At 43.4% G+C, this 21014-nt stretch overlaps 1 long non-coding RNA gene across 1 annotated transcript in view; it reads left to right on the plus strand.

The window, feature by feature from the left end:
• Positions 1 to 5697: 5697 nt before the first annotated feature.
• The window catches only part of LOC146194846 (uncharacterized), a 38784-nt gene continuing 23467 nt past the window's right edge, over positions 5698 to 21014 (plus strand). The window contains exons 1-2 of the long non-coding RNA XR_014705487.1: positions 5698 to 5792; positions 8533 to 8559. This is a non-coding gene — a long non-coding RNA (uncharacterized LOC146194846). The remainder of the gene's footprint in view (positions 5793 to 8532; positions 8560 to 21014) is intronic.

Raw genomic sequence — 21014 nt, forward strand, 5'->3', positions numbered from 1 at the left:
TCTTTACTTCCTTGGCCGGCGACGCGCCGCACACGCCGACTGAACCGTTCTCCTCGGCGAAGGTCCTCTCCGCCGCCTCGCTCGCTGCAGCGCCGGACCCTGCGGCTTCGTCACCTGACACGCTCCCTACAAGTGTTGTTCGGGGCCGCTCTTTCGAAACGCTCTTTGTAGTTCCTTCTACTTTACTTGCTTCAATTTGGCGTCCGCGGGGCATTTGTCTTACTTCTAATAACTGGACCTCTGCTGGTACATTTAGAGCTTCAGCTATCGCTTTTTGAGTTTCCAGTTCGTACCTTCTCAATTCTGCCTCCATCGTTCTCAATTCTATCTCCATCTTTGCGATTTCCAATTTAGCTGCTGTCTTTCCGATTTCCAGCTCGGCTTCAATCTTTTTAATTTCTAATTCAGCCTCTGCTTTCGCCTCTGTCTCTCGACGCTTCGCTAGGTCCTTACTGTTCGTCTTTGTTACGCAATTCTTCCGTCTCAGTGAGGCTATGGGGACTCTTACGGACACTCTGGTCCATCCGGAAAACACTGACTTTCTGGTGTTCATGTTAACTAACCGAACTAACTACACGTCGACACCGCGCACTTCCTGCTCCTAATGCCTGAGCCACGCACACCAACGGACGCAAGAAATCCCGCTAACCTGAGCAACGGTTCCGCCTGTCTCGCCGCGTCGCTCCTCGCTGTGGGGCACTTCCGATCGTTGCTGCCTCTGACCGTCACCGCGGGGGCTCCCTGGGTCCTTGCACGCGTCGACGAAGCTCCTACCCCGAACGACCGGCAGATCTCAGCACCTCAGCAACGGTTGCTCCCTCCTTGCCGCGCCGCTCCTCGCTGGTGGGCACTCCTATTCGCCGCTGCCTCTGACCGTCTCCTCTTGGGGTCCCTAGGTCCTTGCACACGACGAAGCTCTTCCACCTTGAACGGTCGGCAGACTTCGGTGAGCGCCGATAACGTTGCGACGGCTCGAGTAACGGGCTGGGCTTGCGGAGTGCTGCAGTTGCCGAATCGATCCTGTCGGCTGCGCCAGTAAAAATCACAGAGGTTCTTCTTCTTCTTTAAATATTCCGCACCTCTCCAAGCTAGGTGCTCCTCGATTCGGCGGGTGACGTGCAGTTCGGACGCAAACACACTGAGACGAAGGCCAACGAACTTGTAGTAACAAAACGAACATTAACTTTATATAACAAGAACACGACGCAGTACAGAAAACTTTGCTAAACGAGACAGAGAGGCGACACACTTTACAAAAGAAACAAAGAATAACTAACGGCAATACGAGCGCGTCACTCTTTTTAACGACTCCTCAGTCGGGGCCTGCCTGCTACGCTATCTTCATCGACTAGCCTCAGCACAAAAGCCAGAACCGTCAGTAACTGCGCGGCGCGCTCTTAAATAGCCAGCGCCGGGCCTTCTAGAAGCGGGGGAGGAACGGAAAAACCGCTTAGCGCTGCCAAAGCTATGCCTTCCCCCCTTGGCCTTCTGGAGAAGCTTCGAACATTCTCGAACGTGGTCAACACGGGCGGCCCTCCCGCGAGAAGCGAGGAAGAGGGCCGGGACCGTGCGGGGGGATGCACGCTTGACTCCGCGCATGGCGACGAGGGCGAGGAGGCGCAGCACGGTGGCCGAGATGACGCAATCGGTCGCGTGGATTTCTCGTAGCTTGGTGAAGCTTCCATCGCCGTTTTCTGCGGCGCGCGCGCAGAAACATTAAAAAAAGGGCCACCGCGGCCTTACACGGAGGATTTCTCACCCTTAACGCACATTGCTTGCAAGCGGCTCGTAAACTTTAGCATTGACCAAAATACAAACTTTAAGCTACGCTCAGATAGGCTTCTCGTGGGAAATGAAATCTAAGTATTTCAGCATTCTTCAAAATATTTTAACGTGCTCAAAATGAAATAGCAACCGGCCGCGCCACGCCACGACGCCAAACTAGCCAGTGTGAACCACATCCTTCGTAATTTTAGTAAGCAATATTTGCACTGTTAATCCTAAGCGATATTAGTTATGCAGCCTATTATCTTCATCGTCTTCATATGTCATTATTTTAACTGGAACTTGACTTGTCTTCAAGCACTCGTGACTCTGAAATTCTGCCTTCCCTATCTGATTTTAATACTTTTCGCAAATACAGAACGAACTACTCGCGCAGTGGTGGTATACTTATCGCCACGAAATCCGCATTGGATAGTTCTCGCCTTGATGTTCCATGCCCGTTTGAAATGGTATGCTTGTACTGCATGGCAACGTTTCCAAATGTTATTATTGGTGTATGCTACCGTCCGCCCAGCAGCGACAGCACTTTTCGACCCACCTTTCATGAAGCAATGATTATCATACCAACGACAGTCCTAACCCACTCATTATGCTTTTTGGTTACTTCAGCTTTCCGTAAATAAACTAGTCTGATACCACGTCAACAATAACCAAGTACACTCCATCAAGCGAATTTCTAAGCACGTGTCTTAGCTTCGGTTTAACACAAATATATGCCACTCCCATTCGTGTCACAGATCATTCTGCCAATATTTTGGACCTGGTTCTAACTCCTCATTCCGTTAACTTTAACTCGACAAAATTTAGGCATGAAATCAGCGATCATTTGGGCACCCTACGCTACAGTTTCTTGTAGCATGCTACACCACAAACGTAATAAAAAGTAAATACCCACTATGAGAAAGGCGATTACGAAAGCATAAATAGCGAGCTAACAGCCTTAGCCGATAATTTAAGGGCAAGTTTTTTCCTCCGGTCAGGCTAATCAAAATGGGCCGTTTTAAAATTAGAACAAGAGCACCTGATACGACTTCACATTCCATCCATAACGATTACCGAGCGAGCTGATCTTCTTGGTTTAATGTATCTTTAAAACGACTAAACAGCAAGAAAACCGTTCTGCCATGGAAGACATTTCATTTGTAACCCACGTCAAAGCTAAAATTGGCTCATTAGCAAATACTTCATCCTGGGTATTCATGGCATTATTTCAAAGGTGCCTTTTTCAAAAATACTAAAATATCAGCAGCGCAGTTCTGTCAGTCATTTTCCCGCAATTGTTTACAACAGGATTATTACCACGTGACTGGAGGACTGGTAAAGTAATCCCTGCATATAAAAAAGGCACCCATTTATCCTGTAGAATTTTCGCCCGATTTCACTCACATGTGTTTGCTGCAAAATCATGAAGCGTATTCTATACCCCCATGTTGCCACCTTTTTACCCTCTGTAAATTTATTCCACCAAACTAGCAAGGTTTCATTAAAGGTAGCCGATGTTCAACTCAGCTTGCTCTCTTTCTGCTTAATTTACAATCCTACTTAGACCGCGATATTGCATGGAATTTTTTGTTCTAATATTTTGAAAAGAGGTTCAATAAAATTTCTCATGGTAGCTTAATTCACAAACTATCCCATCTCCATCCCTTGAAGTTGGCTGGATTCATGCTATCTTAACTGACCGTCATGAGGTCGATCATGCTATTTTTGGCTCATCATCACTTTTATGCGTGAAGTGTGGCATCCCCCAGGCCACAGCACCTTCTTTTTCTAATTTATAATATTGATCTACTACTTAGCATTTCTTCAAACTTCCGGCTATTTGCCATAGATTGAGCCATATAATGCCCGATAAAAATTCATCGGATATCAGCGCTCTTCAGAATGATCTTGCTCAAGGGCTGTAATGGTGTGACAAGTGACTCATGTCTCTTGATATTTCCAAGACCTCGTTGATTTTCTTTCACCTGGTCTTAACTTTTGTTCAAAATTATGAAGAAATTTTAAGTCAGCATTTTTTTTTCAGTTGATAAATGCGAGCATTTTGGAGTTCTTATATCAAGCGATCTAACTTGGACTGTCCATATCACTCGCATAACAAACTGTGCAGTGTTCTTGGGGAACTTTGCCAAACCCTTGAATTAGCACCCAGTTCGCCCAAATTATTGGCTTACAAGACATTCAACACACCTAAACTTGAATACGCTAACTCTGTTTGGGACCCCCATCTGTATAACGCTAATGAATACCCTTGAGACGGTACAGAATCATGGCACCTGGTTTATGTCATCTGACTACTATTATGATACCAGCATCTCCGGAATAAAATCATGACTCCAGTTTTTTTTTTTTGTTTTACACAAGCTTGCCATAAGACATATTATAGAAATTCATGTAAATTATTTTCGGTGAGGAACCGGAGCAGGCTCCCACTCTTGTTGTTGTCGGTGAGCGATTTAGAGAAATCCTCTTCCCTTGTTGTGGTTAGTCCCACTTCGCGCAGAACCTGTGTCCTGGATGCCCTTGTCCCTGCACAAGTCCACAGCAGGTGGGAAATATCCACTTCTGCAGCTGGTGTGGAACACTGCGGGAATATGGTTGGTCCGATGTCTGCTTCAGATTCCCATCGGCATGTTACTGACGGGGTAAGGGCCGCCCCAGCCCTTATCCTTCTAAGGGAAACCTCCTCCAATCTAGTTAAGTCATCAGGGAGGGTGAATGTACACGGGGGAAAGAGGGCACGTGTATTTTTTCTTAAAGAGGATGCTAAGATGGGAACAGCGGAGCGGGCATCAAAATGAAGCCTGGTGGGGGGCGCATTAGTGTTTGGAACTTCGTGTGTGAGGTGGTCAACTTTTCTCTGCTCAGCGTTCTCAGCATTGTCTTGTGTCCAATGTATCTGGATACGTATCTGTTTTTTTATTGAATGCGTGGATTTCTTGGGTTACACAAAGCGTCTTTGTCCCTTTCTTCAGTTGGTTTATGGTTGCTAAGAAGTCTGTGTAGATGTGGACTTCTGTTACGGAATATACATTATTTATGGCCACCATAGCATCGCGGATTGCATAGAGTTCCAGCACAAGCGGGTCCGGGTATTCTGAAACTTATTCTTTATGTACCTTTAGTTCACTGTGTGTTGGACTAGTAGCTGCTGTTGTGCCGCCATTTTCTATAGTTGATGAGTCAGTATACGCAATGCAGGTACCTGGAAGTGCATCAACCAGAGGTCGAGATGCCAGCTTTTCTTTGCGATGAAGCCGAGTGGTCTTGTTTGTCGTAATAGTCGCGAATTCCAACGAAGCGGGGTCAGCCATTGGTGGTGTTTGAACTGCCACTTCGTTCTACAAAGATGCTATGGGCATAAGGTACTTTCGCTTCATATCCCTTGTTGCCTCTCGTTATTCAATTAATTCTGTCGACGTATTTATCTGTACAAACTCTAGTCACCCTTCATAACGCAGCCTGTCTATGTTTATTTCATAACTTATTTCACAATATTCCAGAAGCCAATTGCATCATCCCAACTCACATAACCACCCGAACGCTGTATACCCTCACTGTTCTCATACAAGCCCATTCCAGCAATCCTTCTTCCTAAAGGCTGCCCGCGACTGGAATGACCTCGCGTCTGAAATGGCCACTATCACAACAATCAGCTCTTCAAGTCCGCTATCGAAGAAGCTCATTCATCACTTAAATCACTGTATAATTTTTGAAATAACCTATTTTTTCTTGCCATTTTATCCCTTGCCCTCATGTAATACCCGAAAGAAACCTTTGAAAAATAATAAATAAATAAAAGAGGCAAGAGAAGTAAAGGCATCAATGACTAAAAGGGCGCTTTTTATGAAACAGGTGATACAGAGCCGAGACAATCTTCACCTCCTGAAAATTTCAGAAGACGCAAGAAAATTGATACGATGTCTTTGCCTAAAATCTACATTCCTTCAAGAGCTGGAGACCGGAACTCGTCGGACTGTAGAGTGCTACTTCGATGTCCAGTTGCCGTGAGTACAAACTAGCGCCAAATTCCATTCACGAATGTTCATGCAGCAATCCACGAATTCTAATTTGTCTGTGTATAGCTTGTTTTGGCAAAAAAAAGCATTCACAGTATACCTGCGCGCCTCCACATGGCGCTTTGGTCTGTTGCTAAACAATCGCAGAAAATGGCGGATGCTGCACAGAGTCTACTTAAGTAAAAATCTTGCTCTGCTCATGGAACGAAATCCCGCGCGCGAGAGTTGTGCGCGCAATCTGTGTGTCGGATATGGGCGCTGATGTATCACTTGCTAATAACGAATGTATGAGAGAAAGTAGGAATGAAAACGGTTTATGGTAATTGGTAAGAAAAAATGTTTCACGACAGATAACAATACAGTTAATGAATAATGATAATTACTAATAAAATGTAGATAAAATGACTAAAATGTGTACACAATGACCAATCTGTCCAGAAATTAGCAAATATAGATGTGAGGGGTAATCACTGCAGTGACTAGGCATGACTGAGCCTGACTACGAAATGATCCTTATGCCACACAGCTTGTAATGACCGCAACTGCCTGAAAATTAGTAAATAGGCTTAGCTATCAGTTGAAATGACTTGGCATGACTCAGTATAAATAAGGAACGACCACTGTATAAAATCATGACTTGCAATGACCGCAACAGACTGAAAATAAGTATTTATGCAGATGAGAGAGCAAACAGTACGGGAAAATTGATGAGGAGGCAAATAATGCGAGGCAAATGATAAGAGAGGAAGGGCAGGTTTTGGCCGTTCTCCTCTTAAGGTATATCTAAGGGACCCTGTAAACGTTTTAATTGGTGGTTTCCATCAAACACAAGGGAGGCGGTAGGCCAAATGCTCTGGATACAGCGTGACAGGGGACCTATCCCCGCAATGGCAACCAGCAGTGACACAGCACACCGACTAGGTTTGAGTAATAAAGAATAACCAGAAGTACAACTATAAAAAAATCAAATTTTCAAGTGTACTGTATACAATCATGTGAATAAAAACAAAAAAAATAGCTTCATTCAAGCGATAAAGAAGAATGAACGGAACAAACCTACAATCGGGTTAACTTGTTACAGAGGGGAAATTCAATAAACAGCTTGCAAAAGCATTGTAAGCACAATAGGCAGCAATAAAAATACATCAAAATAATGATCACAATGATTTATATTACCAAAATTGTTCAAAACGTTTTTCTGTATTTTATATTAGGAAAACGGCTATACCATATCAATGTTTCCTTTTGATCTGCTGCTGCGAAACAAACGAATATTCTTGGGTGTTGAATTTAGGTGTGGCTATATAATCCCTGTTTAAGCATATATCTCCAATCTTTAGTAGATGAAGGCATGCATTAAAAAGCTGTGATATCATAATTTATTATATCAGCAAATGTCCCACCAGAAGCGCCTGTCATATTTAAGGCATATATGACTTTAGGCATTGAGCTGCATTGAAATGAATAAGTTTCTCATAGGTGTATCAGTAAAAGAAAACATGTAAGCAGTGTAAGTAAGCAGTGTAATTTATTTTTAGTAAAACGCGAGAACTCAGTTTCGGTCTAGACTGTTATAGAATAAAGAACAAATCAGGAGCGCGAATGAAGCGAAATGCCGAAAAGTTTAAAAATTTAATACCTGATAGCATCCATCTAAAACAGATGAAAAGAGATGGTCAGAAGTTAGGCCATTTATGCAGTTCGAGCTAAGTAATGGTACATTAATATGTTTAATGCCGAGAATCGGTCGGTCTGACGTTAACGACGGTGTGCCTTTCAATAAAGGCTCGGCTATCGAGCCTGACCTATTGTGGCACACTCCTGTGTGAATTCTATGGCAGCTTGTTAGATTTTATATAACCGGAGAACGAGCTAAAGATAATGCGTAGTAGCGCATCTTCTTACACGGTATCATATCGAGCAACGTGATGTTTTCTTTGGTATTTTTCTCGGTATACTTTGCTCGATAAATTATCGTAATGGGATATTTGAGCTTAAAGCAAAAAATATTGTTTATATACTCCGCAGGGATTAACTTTGGCTTAACATAGCTTTTCGGGGTACCAGCATGCGATATAACTTCGGGAGGCAAGCTTTCAATTAATACCCTGGATTTTTATACAACTCCACATTGGTTAGTTTACATCATCAAAATTGGGCTACCATTCGTGCAAACGGCTTTGTGGTGTTCTCATTGAGTTCTCATTCCGCGACTTGAGTTAATGCAGTCTGTAGCCCGGTTTATCGAAGACTTTGATACGCGTCTGGGCGGCTTTTACAGCAGACACACTTTGCTATTCTTGCCCGACTCACCACCATTAAACAATGTTCTGCTCATACGTTCAACGGTTAAAGCATTGCGAAAACCTATCGCGACCAGCTTGATATTGTTCTTTGAATATTGTATATTCCGGGGTTCGTAAATATTCAACAGATCATTGCTTACAACTTAGTCTTTCATGTGTACTACTTTTTATTTAGTCCGCACAAATAAAGTAGCGAGCCCATAAATTTAGAAACGTTTAATTATAACTCCCAAGAGGAGTCTCTAAAATGGTCTGCAGTAATCTTCTCATTATACATATAAGGTATAATAATGATCCTTATTCATTACCTTCTGCACTTTTTATATTGGGTATTGAACTTGAAACACGCATATAGCAGAAACAATTTAGTGAGGTTAACGCAAAACTTGCAATGTGCTTTATATCGATTTCTTATTTCTCAGGACCTCAGCAAAAATTATCATGAAATCGTAAGTACTATCCATTCATCCTTCTTTCTATATACGATATATAAATATACACCTTCTCTCATGCTAATAACTGTCGCTTGTAATTTTGCGTGAAGAAAGAGAAGTTAGGAAAACAATTTAAACGTACCATATATAGATCTTAAAATACGTTATTGTTTCAGCATGCCAGCACAAATTTAAGAAGATTGCTATCTATTTTAGCGATGTAGGCTAAATTTCATTTTCAAGATTTTATAAATTTATTTTTAGCATTTTTCGCGGAAGAATCAAACAACTGCTTCTTCCAGAAGGCAAATCTTACTCATGATTGCAGAAGGCAGGCTCCCAACGGCATGCTATACGCCCATAATATATGCCACCAATATAATGCCATGTAAACTAGGCGAGTGTTTTGTACGTCGCCAAGGATCCTAGGGTTTGCGTATTGTATTCACCAATGTTTACTTTCATTCCGCGGGAGCACTGCAAATTGTGCTCAGAGTGTGTCCGCATTTTTACTCACTCATTTACTGCATGGGTAATGAATATCGCAGCCATCTACGTAATGATGTCAATATAATCTATATTTAAGTGGCCACGTGTTTATGATGCTAATAAATATTTGGCCGAATTAATTGCACAAAATATTCAATTTAGAAATTATCAGGTGATTTCATCACGGAAGTGAATTAGCGTTTTACTCGTTTATTTATTCACTCAATGACTCTGTTCTGCTAATCGAAAATGCATATAAACAATCTAACGCATAGAAGCGTAATGGGCAGCAGTCAGATAAATGCTGTCACATCGCTGCTGCTAAGACTTACATGGAAGACTGGAGTTTTTGATATGGTATTATGTCGTGCCTTAGTACTTGTCCTATGAGATCCCCTTATTGATTGAGACATTCACCCATATATTAGACTGTATTATAATCTTGTTCTTAAAGTATATATATTTTTCAGTTAGCATTCTCGCCTGGGGCAAGGAAGTTAGGTGGTTCGAGTTATGGAGAGGATACAGTTCACTTTGTTTTTTTCGTTCTAGGTCTCGCTTTGATATTGTACAGGCATTTGATACATTTGGTTTCATTGAAGCGACATCAGAACTTATACCCTAAGTAGTAGAGCTTCAAGTCTAAAATTTGGTCACACAATTCTGTAGCACTCTCTAATTAAATACTAAATGTAACGAATTATGGTGCCTTGTAGAAGAGTTATTTTCTAACAGTAAACCTAGAAAGAGCACAAAAAAAATATGCAATTCGTTATTGAAGCCGGAGTTTGAAGAACGACTTGAAAACTTGTTCTTTCTCGAGTCGTAATGGCGAAAAAACCGTGGCGGCCTTTACTCAGAACTGTAAATGATGTAGCAGTATGGATAGCTCACGCTTCGTCGCAATAGTTGTATGGTAGTAAATGTAAAAATATCAGCATAACCACTAGCCTTATATTTGAATATTGTAGCGATCACATTTCACATAGTCAAAACTCTTCGTGACCCTATGGACCATATCACGCCACGCTTTCCGGTCTCTCACTATCTTCCTAACATCACATAACTTCATCGGTGGTGCCTCGACGATGCCATCAAACCATCGCGTTCGCTGCCTACCCCTTCTCCGGCGACTCTCAACCTTTCCCAACAATAAATCTTTCTCCAGCGACTCCTCCCTTCTCATCAGATGACCAAAGTAGCTGAGCTTTAACTTTAGAATTTGACCCTTCAATGAGCAGTCAGGGTTTATGGTCGACAATATCGACTGACTTGATCTTCTGGCCGTCCAAGGAACTCTCAAGAGTCTCCGCCAGCACCACAGTTCAAACGCGTCAATTCTTCGGTGGTCAGCCTTCTTCACAGCACAACTCTCGCCTCCATGCATCACAACTGGAAAGACCATAGCATGAGTTACACGGATCTTGGTTGGCAGTGTTATGTCTCTGCTCTTTACTAGGCGGTCAAGGCTAACCATTGCTCTTTTTCCCAGAAGCAGACGTCTCCTAATTTCATGGCTGCAATCTCCTTCCGAGGTAATCTTGTCCCTTGATGCTCCAGGACTTGATAGGGCAAGACGCCATGATCTTTGTCTTTTTAAAGTTCAGTTTAAGCCCAAACTTCTCACTCTCTTCTTGTACGCGCATCAGAAGTCTCTTGAGTTCAACTTCACTGTCTGCCATTAAAGTGGTATCATCCGCATATCTAAGGTTGTTGATACGTTTTCCAGCAGTCTTCACTCCAGCTGAAGACTCGTCCAGACCGGCCTTCCTCATGATGCACTCTGCATATAGGTTAAATAGGCAGGGCGACAGTGTGCAGCCTTGCCTCACTCCTTTCTCAATCGGAAACCAACCAGTAAGACCATCCCCAGCTCTAACTGTGGCCTCTTGCCCTTCATACAGGTTCCTGAGGAGACAGATGAGGTGAATTGGGAACTCCCATAAACGAATTAGCAGTGAGGGGGGGGGGGCAGAAGAGTTCAGGATCTCGCTACAGAATAGGTTTTCAGCTCTGAGGATGGCGACATCACCCTAGAGGCAAAGAACAATAACTTCAGAGATATCATTACTGAGTGCGCGGTAGAAGTAGGAGGTAGGATAGTTAGAGAGGATACCGGCAAGCTGTCTAAGGAGACGAAATATTTGATTAAGAAACGCATGAGTATGAAAGCTTCCAATCCAACAGACCAGATCGAATTGGCCAAGATATCAAAGCTAATCAATAAGCGCAAGGTGGCCGATATAAGGAAGTATAACATGGAGAAAATTGAGCATGCTGTAAAGAACTGGGGAAGTCTTAAACGGTAAAGAAGAAATTGGGCATAGGCAAAAACCAGATGTATGCGATAAGGGACAAGGCAGGCAACGTCATCACTAATATGAAAAAGACAGTCAAAGTAGCCGAGGAGTTCTATACAGATCTCTACAGTAGCCAAAGCTGTCAGGACCGTAAGGAGATTGGCGGTAGGGAAAAACAGTCAGACGTTCCACCAGTGACGAAGGACGTGGTCAACAAAGCACTAGAAACTATGAAAAGGGGGAAATCAGCTGGAGAGGATCAGATAACTACAGATTTGCTGAAGGACGGGGGGGGGGGGGATATCGTGCTAGAAAAACTGGCCACCCTGTATACGCAGTGCCTGGTGTCATCGACGGTACCGGAACCATGGAAGAATGCAAACATTATCCTCATTCACAAGAAAGGGGACTCTAAGGACCTTAAAAACTACAGACCAATCAGCTTACTGTCTGTTACGTATAAGGTATTTACTAAGGTAATCGCTAATAGAATCAGGACAACCTTAGACTGCAATCAAGCAAAGGATCAAGCAGGATTCCGGAAACGGTACTCTACTACCGATCATATCCATACCATCAATCAGGTGATAGAAAAATGCTCGAAATATAACCAGCCCTTATACATAGCATTCATTGATTACGAAAAAGCATTCGACTCAGTTGAAACCTCGGCGGTGATGCAGGCATTGCGAAATCAGGGGGTAGACGAGCCGTACTTGAAAGTGCTGGAAGATATATATAGTGGCTGCACAGCAACCATAGTTCTGCATAAGGAAAGTAACAAAATTCCCATAAAGAAAGGTGTTAGGCATGGAGACACAATCTCCCCAGTACTATTCACAGCTTGTTTAGAGAAGTATTCAGAGACTTGGAATGGGAGCAGTTAGGGATAATGGTAGATGGAGAATACCTCAGTTATCTGCGATTTGCTGATGACATTGCCTTGCTAAGCAACTCGGGGGATGAACTGCGAATATTGATTGATGACCTTGACAGGAAAAGTAGAAAGGTAGGCTTGAAAATCAATATGCAGAAGACTAAGGTAATGTTCAACAGCCTCGGGAAGGAACAGCAGTTTACATTAGGTAGCGAAATACTGGAAGTTGTAGGCGAATATGTCTACTTAGGACCGGTAGTAACCGCAGATCCGGACCACGAAAAGGAAATAACAAAAAGAATACGATTGGGATGGAGTGCATTTGGCAAGCACTCACAGATTATGACTAGCAGCTTACCGGTATCGCTCAAGAGGAAAGTATACAATAGTTGCATCTTGCCTGTACTCACCTATGGGGCTGAAACGTGGAGGCTAACCAAGAGAGTTCTACTTAAGTTGAGGACAACCCAGAGGGCTATGGAACGAAAAATGGTAGGGGTAACATTAAGAGATAGAAAGCGTGCAGAGTGGGTCAGAGAAATAACTCAAAATACCGACATTCTAGTAGAAATTAAGAAGAAATGGACATTGGCAGGACATGTAGTGCGAAGAGAGGATAACCGTTGGTCGCTGAGGGTAACAAAATGGATTCCAAGGGAAGGAAAGCGTAGCAAGGGGCGGCAGAAAGCTAGGTGGGCGGATGAGTCTAAGAAGTTCGCAGGGGTCAAGTGGATGCAGCTAGCACAGAACCGGGTTAAGTGGAGAAATACCGGAGAGGCCTTTGCCCTGCAGTGGGTATAATCAGGATGATGATGATGATGATCTCTTGGAGAACTTGCCACAATCTGCTGTGATCTACGCAGTCAAACGCTTTCGCATAATAAATAAAGCAGAAGTAGATGGGTTTCTGGAAGTCTCTTGCTTCTTCCATGATCCAGCGAAGGTTGGCAATTTGGTCTCTAGTTCCTCTGCCCTTGCGAAACCCAGCTTGCTTGTCCGGAAGCTCCCGATCCACATACTGCTGCAGCCTACCTGGGAGGAGTTTCAACATCACCTTGCTAGCATGCGAAATAAGCGCGATCGTGTGGTAGTTGGAACAATCTTTGGCACTGCCTTTCTTTGGAATGGGGATGTAAACTGACCTCCTCTAATCCTGTGGCCACTGCAGGGTTGTCCAAATCATCTGACACAAAATATGCAGAATGTTAGCAGCGTAATGGTAGAGGTTTTGAAGCAACTCAGTTGGAATGTCATCAATTCCGCTAGCTTTGTTCTTAGCAAGGCTGACTAAGGCCCATTCAACTTCACTCTTCAGGATGCCCGGCTCGAGATCAGTAATCACAACCGTCTTATGTTGTGTTTGCACATTCGGGTCCTTCTTGTACAGTTCTTCTGTGTGTTCCTGCCACCTCTTCTTTATCTCTGAGGCTTGAGTGAGGTCCTTGCCTTGTTTGTCCTTTATCACGCCCAGCTTACCACGGAAGCTTCCTTTGATATCTTTGATTGTCTTATACAGAGCTCTTGTGTTTCTTAATGGCGGATGTCCTCAACTGCTTGGCACTGTATGTTCAGGAAGGCATTGATATCTCTCTTTGCTATTTTCTGAAAATCCGCATTGAGAACCTTGTATCTGTCTCTTTCCCCCATAACTTCTACCATACTCCTTTCCTCCACTATTTGCAAAGCCTCTTCAGATAACCAGTTTGCTTTCTTGCATTTCTTTGGCCTTGGAACTACCTTAGTTGCAACTTCTTGTATTATATCACGAATATCTGTCCACATCTCTTCGGGCTCTTCGTCTTCTAGATCTAATTCTTGAAATCGATTCCTCACTTCCACAGCATATTCTAATGGAATTTGATCCAGATTATAACTGAAAGGCCTTCTAGTTTTCTCCGTTTTCCTCAATCGAAGCTTAATTTTGGCAACAAGAAGCTGGTGATCGGTGCCACAATCGTCCCCAGGCCTTGTTTTTACTGCTTGTATAGCGCTTCTCTATCTCTGCCGGCAATTAATACAATCGATCTGATTCCTGTACAGACCGTCCAGTGAAGTCCATGTGTACAGGCGCCTCTTGTGATGTTGAAAATGAGTATTCGCTATGGTCAGGTTATTTTGTTGACAAAACTATACTAGCGTCTGCCCAGCTTCATTTGGCTCACTAAGACCGAACTTGCCTGTAGTTCCGGATATTTTTCCACTCCCGACCTTAGCATTCCAGTCTCCTATGAGAAAAACGACGTCTGATGATGGGGTGCGGTATAAAAAGCATTGTAGGTCCGCATAAAATCTCTCAACGTCAGCTTCTTCAGCAGTAGTGGTCGGTGCATAGACTTGGATAACTGTTATGTTGAAAGGGTGACCTTGTATCCGAAGTAAAATCATTCGGTCGTGTATGGGGTTGTACCCCAGCACTGCTTTGCCCATTCTTCTGTTTACTATGAGAGCGGCCCCATTCCTTCTCTTGGATTCGTGCCCACAATAAAAGACATAATGGTCGCCGGAGTTAAATTCTCCCATTCCGGGCCACTTGAGCTCGCTGATACCCAAGATATCAATGTTCAATCTGTCCATTTCTCGCTTGACGACATCCAGTTTACCTTGCTTCATAGATCTTACATTCCGTGTTGCCCATGTGATATATCTCCTTGCAACATCGGACTTTCCGGTCGCTTCCCGACACATCCACAACTGAGCGTCCTTTTGGCTTTAGCCCAGCCGCTTCATTCGTCCTGGAGCTACTAGGAATCGCCCTTTGTTCATCCCCAGTAACATGTGGGACGCCTTCCAACCTGGGGGGCTCATCTTCCGGCGCCATATCATTAATGGTATTGTGACTGGCCATAGGGTTTTCTTGGCAGGAAATACTGCCAAGAAATCCCCTTCATGGATCACTGCCTTATCGTGGCGGAGGGGCTTGCGAAACTCGATGAAGTCGTGAGCTCTGCTGTGTAGGTCCACCCAAGATAGACAGGTCACGGCAGAGAGTTCTGACAAAATGTGATTCACTGGAGAAGGTAATGGCAACCCACTCCAGGGCAGCCATGTAGACATTGCTAAATCTGAGTGTAGACGAGCTATTTATGAAAGTACTGCAAGATTTTTATAACGGTTGCACAGTAACCATAGTTCTGATTGAAACAACTAATAAAGTTTCTATCCGACAAGGTCTTAGGCAAGGAGACGTGATCTCCCCCGTAATATCTCGTTTTCTTGGAGGAACCGTTAAGGACTTGGAATAGGAGCAGTTAGGGATAAGGGTAGATGGAATAATCCGCGATTCGCTGATGAAATTGCATTCCGGAGTAACTCGGTGTTGAATTGCAAAGAATGTTTGATGATCTGCAAGGAGAAGCAGAAAAGTACGCCTAAACTTATTATGGGAGATACTAAGGTGATGGTAACAGCCTCATTAAGGAACCGCAGTTTGCAATAGGTTGCGAATCAGTGGAAGGGGTAGGCGAACATACATGTCTGCTTCGGATAGGAAGTAACCGCAGAGCAGGACTATAAAATCTCAACAACTAGGAGGGAAACATTTATTTGGTCGCATTTTGCAACTATTTGCAGGTTCTGACTAGCAGTTTACCGGCATCGCACAAAAAATATATATTAGGTGCAGCGTTTCTCCACTTACCCATAGGCGTAAAACGTGGACGCTAAAGAAAATGGTTCTACTTAAGTTGCAGAGAGCCCACAGAGCTATTGAACGGAAATATTGTATGGGACTTTAAGAGACGGAAGCGTGCAGGGTAGACCTGAGAAATGACACGAGTTATTTCTCTCAGGAATAATAAATGGACATAAGCAGGATAGGAAGAAACCATGGGCATATACAGAGCTCAAGAGGAAGGCATGGGCATAAGCGGGGCATATATTGCACCGAGAGCATAATAAAATGTCGCTGAGGGTATGAAATTGGATACCAATGAAAAAACGCAGTGCAGGGGACAGCAGAATTTTAAGTTGTCGGACGAGGTTGAAACTTTTCCGGTGGCCAAGCAAATTCAGCAAGCACAGGACACGAGTAATATAGGAGAGGCTGTCGCCTTGCAGTAGGTATAGTCTGGCTAATGATGTTATTTGTGATAGTTCTCTTCACCTGCGTACGAATTCACAGCATTACGAAGGATTTCCAAGTGCAAGAATTTACCACAATTTCTTCATCCCCATCGTTTTCTTCCTTGTAAACCGCATGCGACGCGCGTTATCTTAAGACACAGTGACTTTCTAGTTCGTTTTGAATACTGAATATTGCAGCCTTGTAGTAAAATGGACGGCACGAAAACAACACAAACAGAAGTGAATGTTCTGCATTGCGAATGTTCGTGATTTGGACGGCTGTAGATTGGTTGGTTTGGTTTGTGGGGTTTAACGTCCCAAAGCGACTCAGGCTATGAGAGACGCCGTAGTGGAGGACTCCGGAAATTTCGACCACCTGGGGTTCTTTAACGTGCACTGACATCGCACAGCACACGGGCGTCTTGTTTTTCGCCTCCATCGAAAAGCGGCCGCCGAGGCCGGGATTCGATCCCGCATCCTTGGGAACAGTAGTCAAACGCCGTAACCACTGCGCCACCACGGCGGGGCGGACGGCTGTAGAGAAATTAAGCATTGTAAGTGTGGCGTAAATAAAAAAAAACATCATATTACAATAACTTTTGTACTATTCAGCATTATTATTTTCAGGATTTCCATCAAAAGCAAAATATCTTCTGAGTTGACTATTAAAGGCGGACCTTAAACTTCCATCCTATTCTTCTCGACTGCCTTCTATGGTCGTAGCCATTTTTCGGAGGAACGAGCCGTTTGTGCTGCCGCAGCGGGAATTTAATATTTTCTTGTGATTTGTTTAGTAGGTAAACTTTTATTTTGTTCATTATTTTTCCACCTGAATAACAAGTTTCCAAGCACCTCTGGTTGTATTTTAATTTAAAACTATGTTATCAGAACAAATTTTTTTGTTGCAGTGTAAGCATACTCAAAGGTAAATTGCCCTGTTATATTTCAAATTTCATTATATATTTTCCAGGAGAGCGGAAATCAATTTTATGGTGTCTAAAGACGATACGACCACTTACATTAATCTGGAGCCCATAAACATCCGTAAGAAAACATTTCACTGTATTTTCTTGGTTACGATGCTGCATATGCAGGTGCTTATTTCCAAAATATGTGAAAGGCTGCAAGCTTAACAATTACTACTGGTGCATACATATGGGGATATGAGCACGGCAAATTAAATCCCAATAATTTGCCTCCGCATCATTAATGGGATATATTGTGGTCTGTTGCAGGATGAACAGTAACTATATTTTTCAATGCCGGGAAACTGCAGTAAGACAACAGACGTTCGCAATTTGCAGACAAAGCAAATAGGTGCTCCCAGAAACAATTCTCAATTGGCTTCGTGTCTGCTGATGTTTTGTTTCTTTTGGGTGATAGCTTTAATTGTTCGAAAGTTTCATTTATGATACAAAAGAACGATTATACCACACTAAAGCTTCACTGAAGTAAGATAATTTTTTCAAAGGTCCCTTTCGCTTGCCAGTCGCTGCGCTATCTCCATTTTTGCGTCTGCTAACGTCGAAGTGGAAGGACGTGCGGTTCATGCCGCTATTTCTTCATTGCCGCTTCGCAACCACAATTTCCAGTGACTTGCACTGGATGCCTAGTCGTCCCGCATACTACTATGCATGACATTTGGACTGTGCGAGATTGCCGTTTTGTTTCCAAATATGGCACATCATTATTTTTGTGCATAACCAAAATGTGGTCTGTTGTTCTCGACAAACCACAAAAAGAAACGACCATAGCTTACCATTATTCTACGTGATTGCTGGCCCGAAGGTATGCCTGCCTCAACTAACTTGTGAATGCAGTCAAATATCTTACGATTTTAATATTTGTTGTGAAATAATTCGGAAGATTTGGTTGGACAAGTTTGTAAATATATGCAACTGAGCGCAGGCAAAAGCTTATTGCTCCAGTTTGAACACCGAATGCCGTTATATAGAATCTGGTAAATCTCAAACAGTTTACTGTGGAAGAAAAAGAATGTGCGCAAATGTTTACCTTTCACATCAATTCGCACACAAAGCAGGTCCTTTGCACTGCGTATGTGCATTTTTGTCAGGCTTAAACAGGAATGGAGTTCACACTTCCTTGCTGTAGTTAAAGAAAAAAGTTGTTAATATAGAATATTCATTGCAAGTATCACGACCACAAATTTTCTTTATATATATTGTGAAGAGGAGGTAGTGCAAGAGAAACATTCCAGGCAGTGGCATCGTGATCGCTGCGCGTGTCGCACCTGTCTGTGCTCGCCGCTGACCTGCCCAGTCCTGGTGATCGCTTCCTGCTGATCTATTCAATAAACCTCCATCTTACATTTGGTGAAGCTGCCGGTTAACATCTGCAGAGGTGGGCATTTGACCTCAAAAACCTCGACCTCACCTCAAACTCAAAAAATATTTGGCGACCTCACTCAACCTCAACCTCATCAATTGAGGTTGAGGTCCCCCAGGCGACCTCACCTCACTTTTCAGGTGACCATTGGCGACCTCACTCAACCTCACCTCAAACTCAAAATGTGAGGTTGAGGTCAGGCGCTCGACCTCAAAAAAAAAAAAAAAAAGAATCATTAAATTAAACCGTAACTTAAAGCAAATATACATTTCTCGGTAATCCTGGGGTATATATAGGCTAGCCAGAATTTTGTCGTATGAAGGCTGTATTTTACTCCTAATTTTATACTACAATTAATATCCTGGATAAAAGCAGAGGAACTCTGGACACTACATGTCCAACTCTGGACTAAAGTGGCAATCCTCTCCCCCTCCTCGCCTACCCTTTTGTGGTCGGTTTCAATCTAAGGCCTACATGGGTACCACGTTACTACGCATAGGCGCATAATGCAATACAAAGAGTTTATCCCATCTGACCCACGTGAATAAGATTCGTATTAGAAATAAAACAAGCCAGTTCTTACTATAAACTGAAAAGACAAATGGTGTTCACCCTAGTGACGACGACAACAATGCCGATATGCTCTTTTTCTTTTCTTGCCACATAGCGCTAAACAGACAAGGACACAGCGAGACACACGGGACGGGCACTTTTTTTATCCCCATCCCGTATGTCTGGCTGTGTCCCTGTCTGTTTAGCGCTATGAGGCAAGAAAACCGACACCAACGCGCCCAAGCTTTCATCCTTGCTCTTTTTTTTCATTCAAAAAAAAAAATTGATGATTGCCGAGCTTTTTTTTAAAACACGTTGTTTTGCGACAGAATACATTAAATTAAGAAAAAATAGGAATACAGTCGTGCCTCGTTAGTATGGATGCTTTGGTTTCCGACCAAAACTGTCCATAAAGCGAGTCATCCATAATAACGAGTCATGAATAAAAACGAAAAGTATATAATTTATAAAAAAAAATTATAATTAATGGCTGCTGTTTTAATTAATTTGGGTATATAAACACAGCCGAGATGTCGATGCTAGCCTCTTCTCCATAAATCCGTCGACCCGAAACGTCATGTTCGTTCTTAAACCTTGTCAACCATCCTCTTGAGTAGCTGAAGTCAGTTACGCCTAGACAGAGTGTAGAATATTTCTCAGTAAACATCTCCCTGTTTTACTGAACAAAAATTCCCTAAGTCATCACAGGTAAAACCTATCAAGACGGAGGAGAAGAAGCACCCATAATGTTGCCGAGGCAGCAAGCCTTCTCTTGAAGCATTTCGTCGCTCACGACAGCACCATTCGCGAGCACATTCCCGAACCACATTAACAAGGCTGACTCCATTTCTTCGAACTGTGCTGGGCGCTGTCGGACTGTGGCTTACGCTGTGATGCCGACGTTGAGCCATTTATCGGAGTCCGGTGGTATATATAGATGGTATACCGTCGACACGACGAGGCTGAGGCCTAGTTGAACTTGGGTCCAGTCTTTCACGGCTTGGATTGACTGAGATTGTTTTTGCCGCTTGTATTCACAGATGTCCCGCTTCGCGCCTAAGTTCAGCTCCATTCTTTTGCGTTTAGCTCCCACCATGCCAAAAGTCAGACTAAAGTTGAGGGTTACAGGCTCCTGCTTCTTTGCACTCTTTTTCCCAAGTTAACCTCCCTGACTTTCCGTTCTTCTGATTCTCTTTCTTGCCTTGTACTGTTTTTGTAAAGAAGCGAGGGAGTCAAGTTGGCAGGCTACTATATAGAGGGCTATCAAACAGCCCTTTCCTGTACCGTTTGTATGTGTTCCTATGAAACAAACACTGGAAGCTGAAGTACAATTTAGAACGATGGCTAGCCGACTACGAAGAGCTCAGACATTGTCAAGGCCGCATCGTTGACTCAAGGCGAAGCCGACATGCGGATCGCTGTGGTGCAAAATGTGGTATTTCGGCAGCGCAACAGTGACGAAAACCAGGAGCATGAGAAGGAAGAGCGTCCAGACCGGGACTCCCGGTCCTGGTTGCGTGGTCGTCGCGTTTCTTTTGTCGCTCTACTTCGTGAGTGTGTCTTAGCCCTGACCGAAAAGCGTTAACGGCTTCATGGAACACACTTTGTGTTCTGGGATAGAAAAACTTCAGTTCCCACCCCCAATTTTGGAGCTTGTCTTTCTTGTTATTGTTTCTTTCTTACGCTTTTACGGGCCTCTCTTCTGTTCTGCGACCACATGTTGCTGTTTTCCCGACTGCGGCCTCTAGTTGCGGCGCTGCCGCTGCACCCAGAAATTTCCCGGTTCCCTCCTTTTGGGGTCTTTCTTAGCTGACCCTCGGTTTGCTGTGTACGATCCCTGTCAT

This window comes from Amblyomma maculatum, chromosome 3 (assembly GCF_055883805.1).
Source record: "Amblyomma maculatum isolate TAMU_Amacu chromosome 3, ASM5588380v1, whole genome shotgun sequence".
Classification (NCBI taxonomy): domain Eukaryota; kingdom Metazoa; phylum Arthropoda; class Arachnida; order Ixodida; family Ixodidae; genus Amblyomma; species Amblyomma maculatum.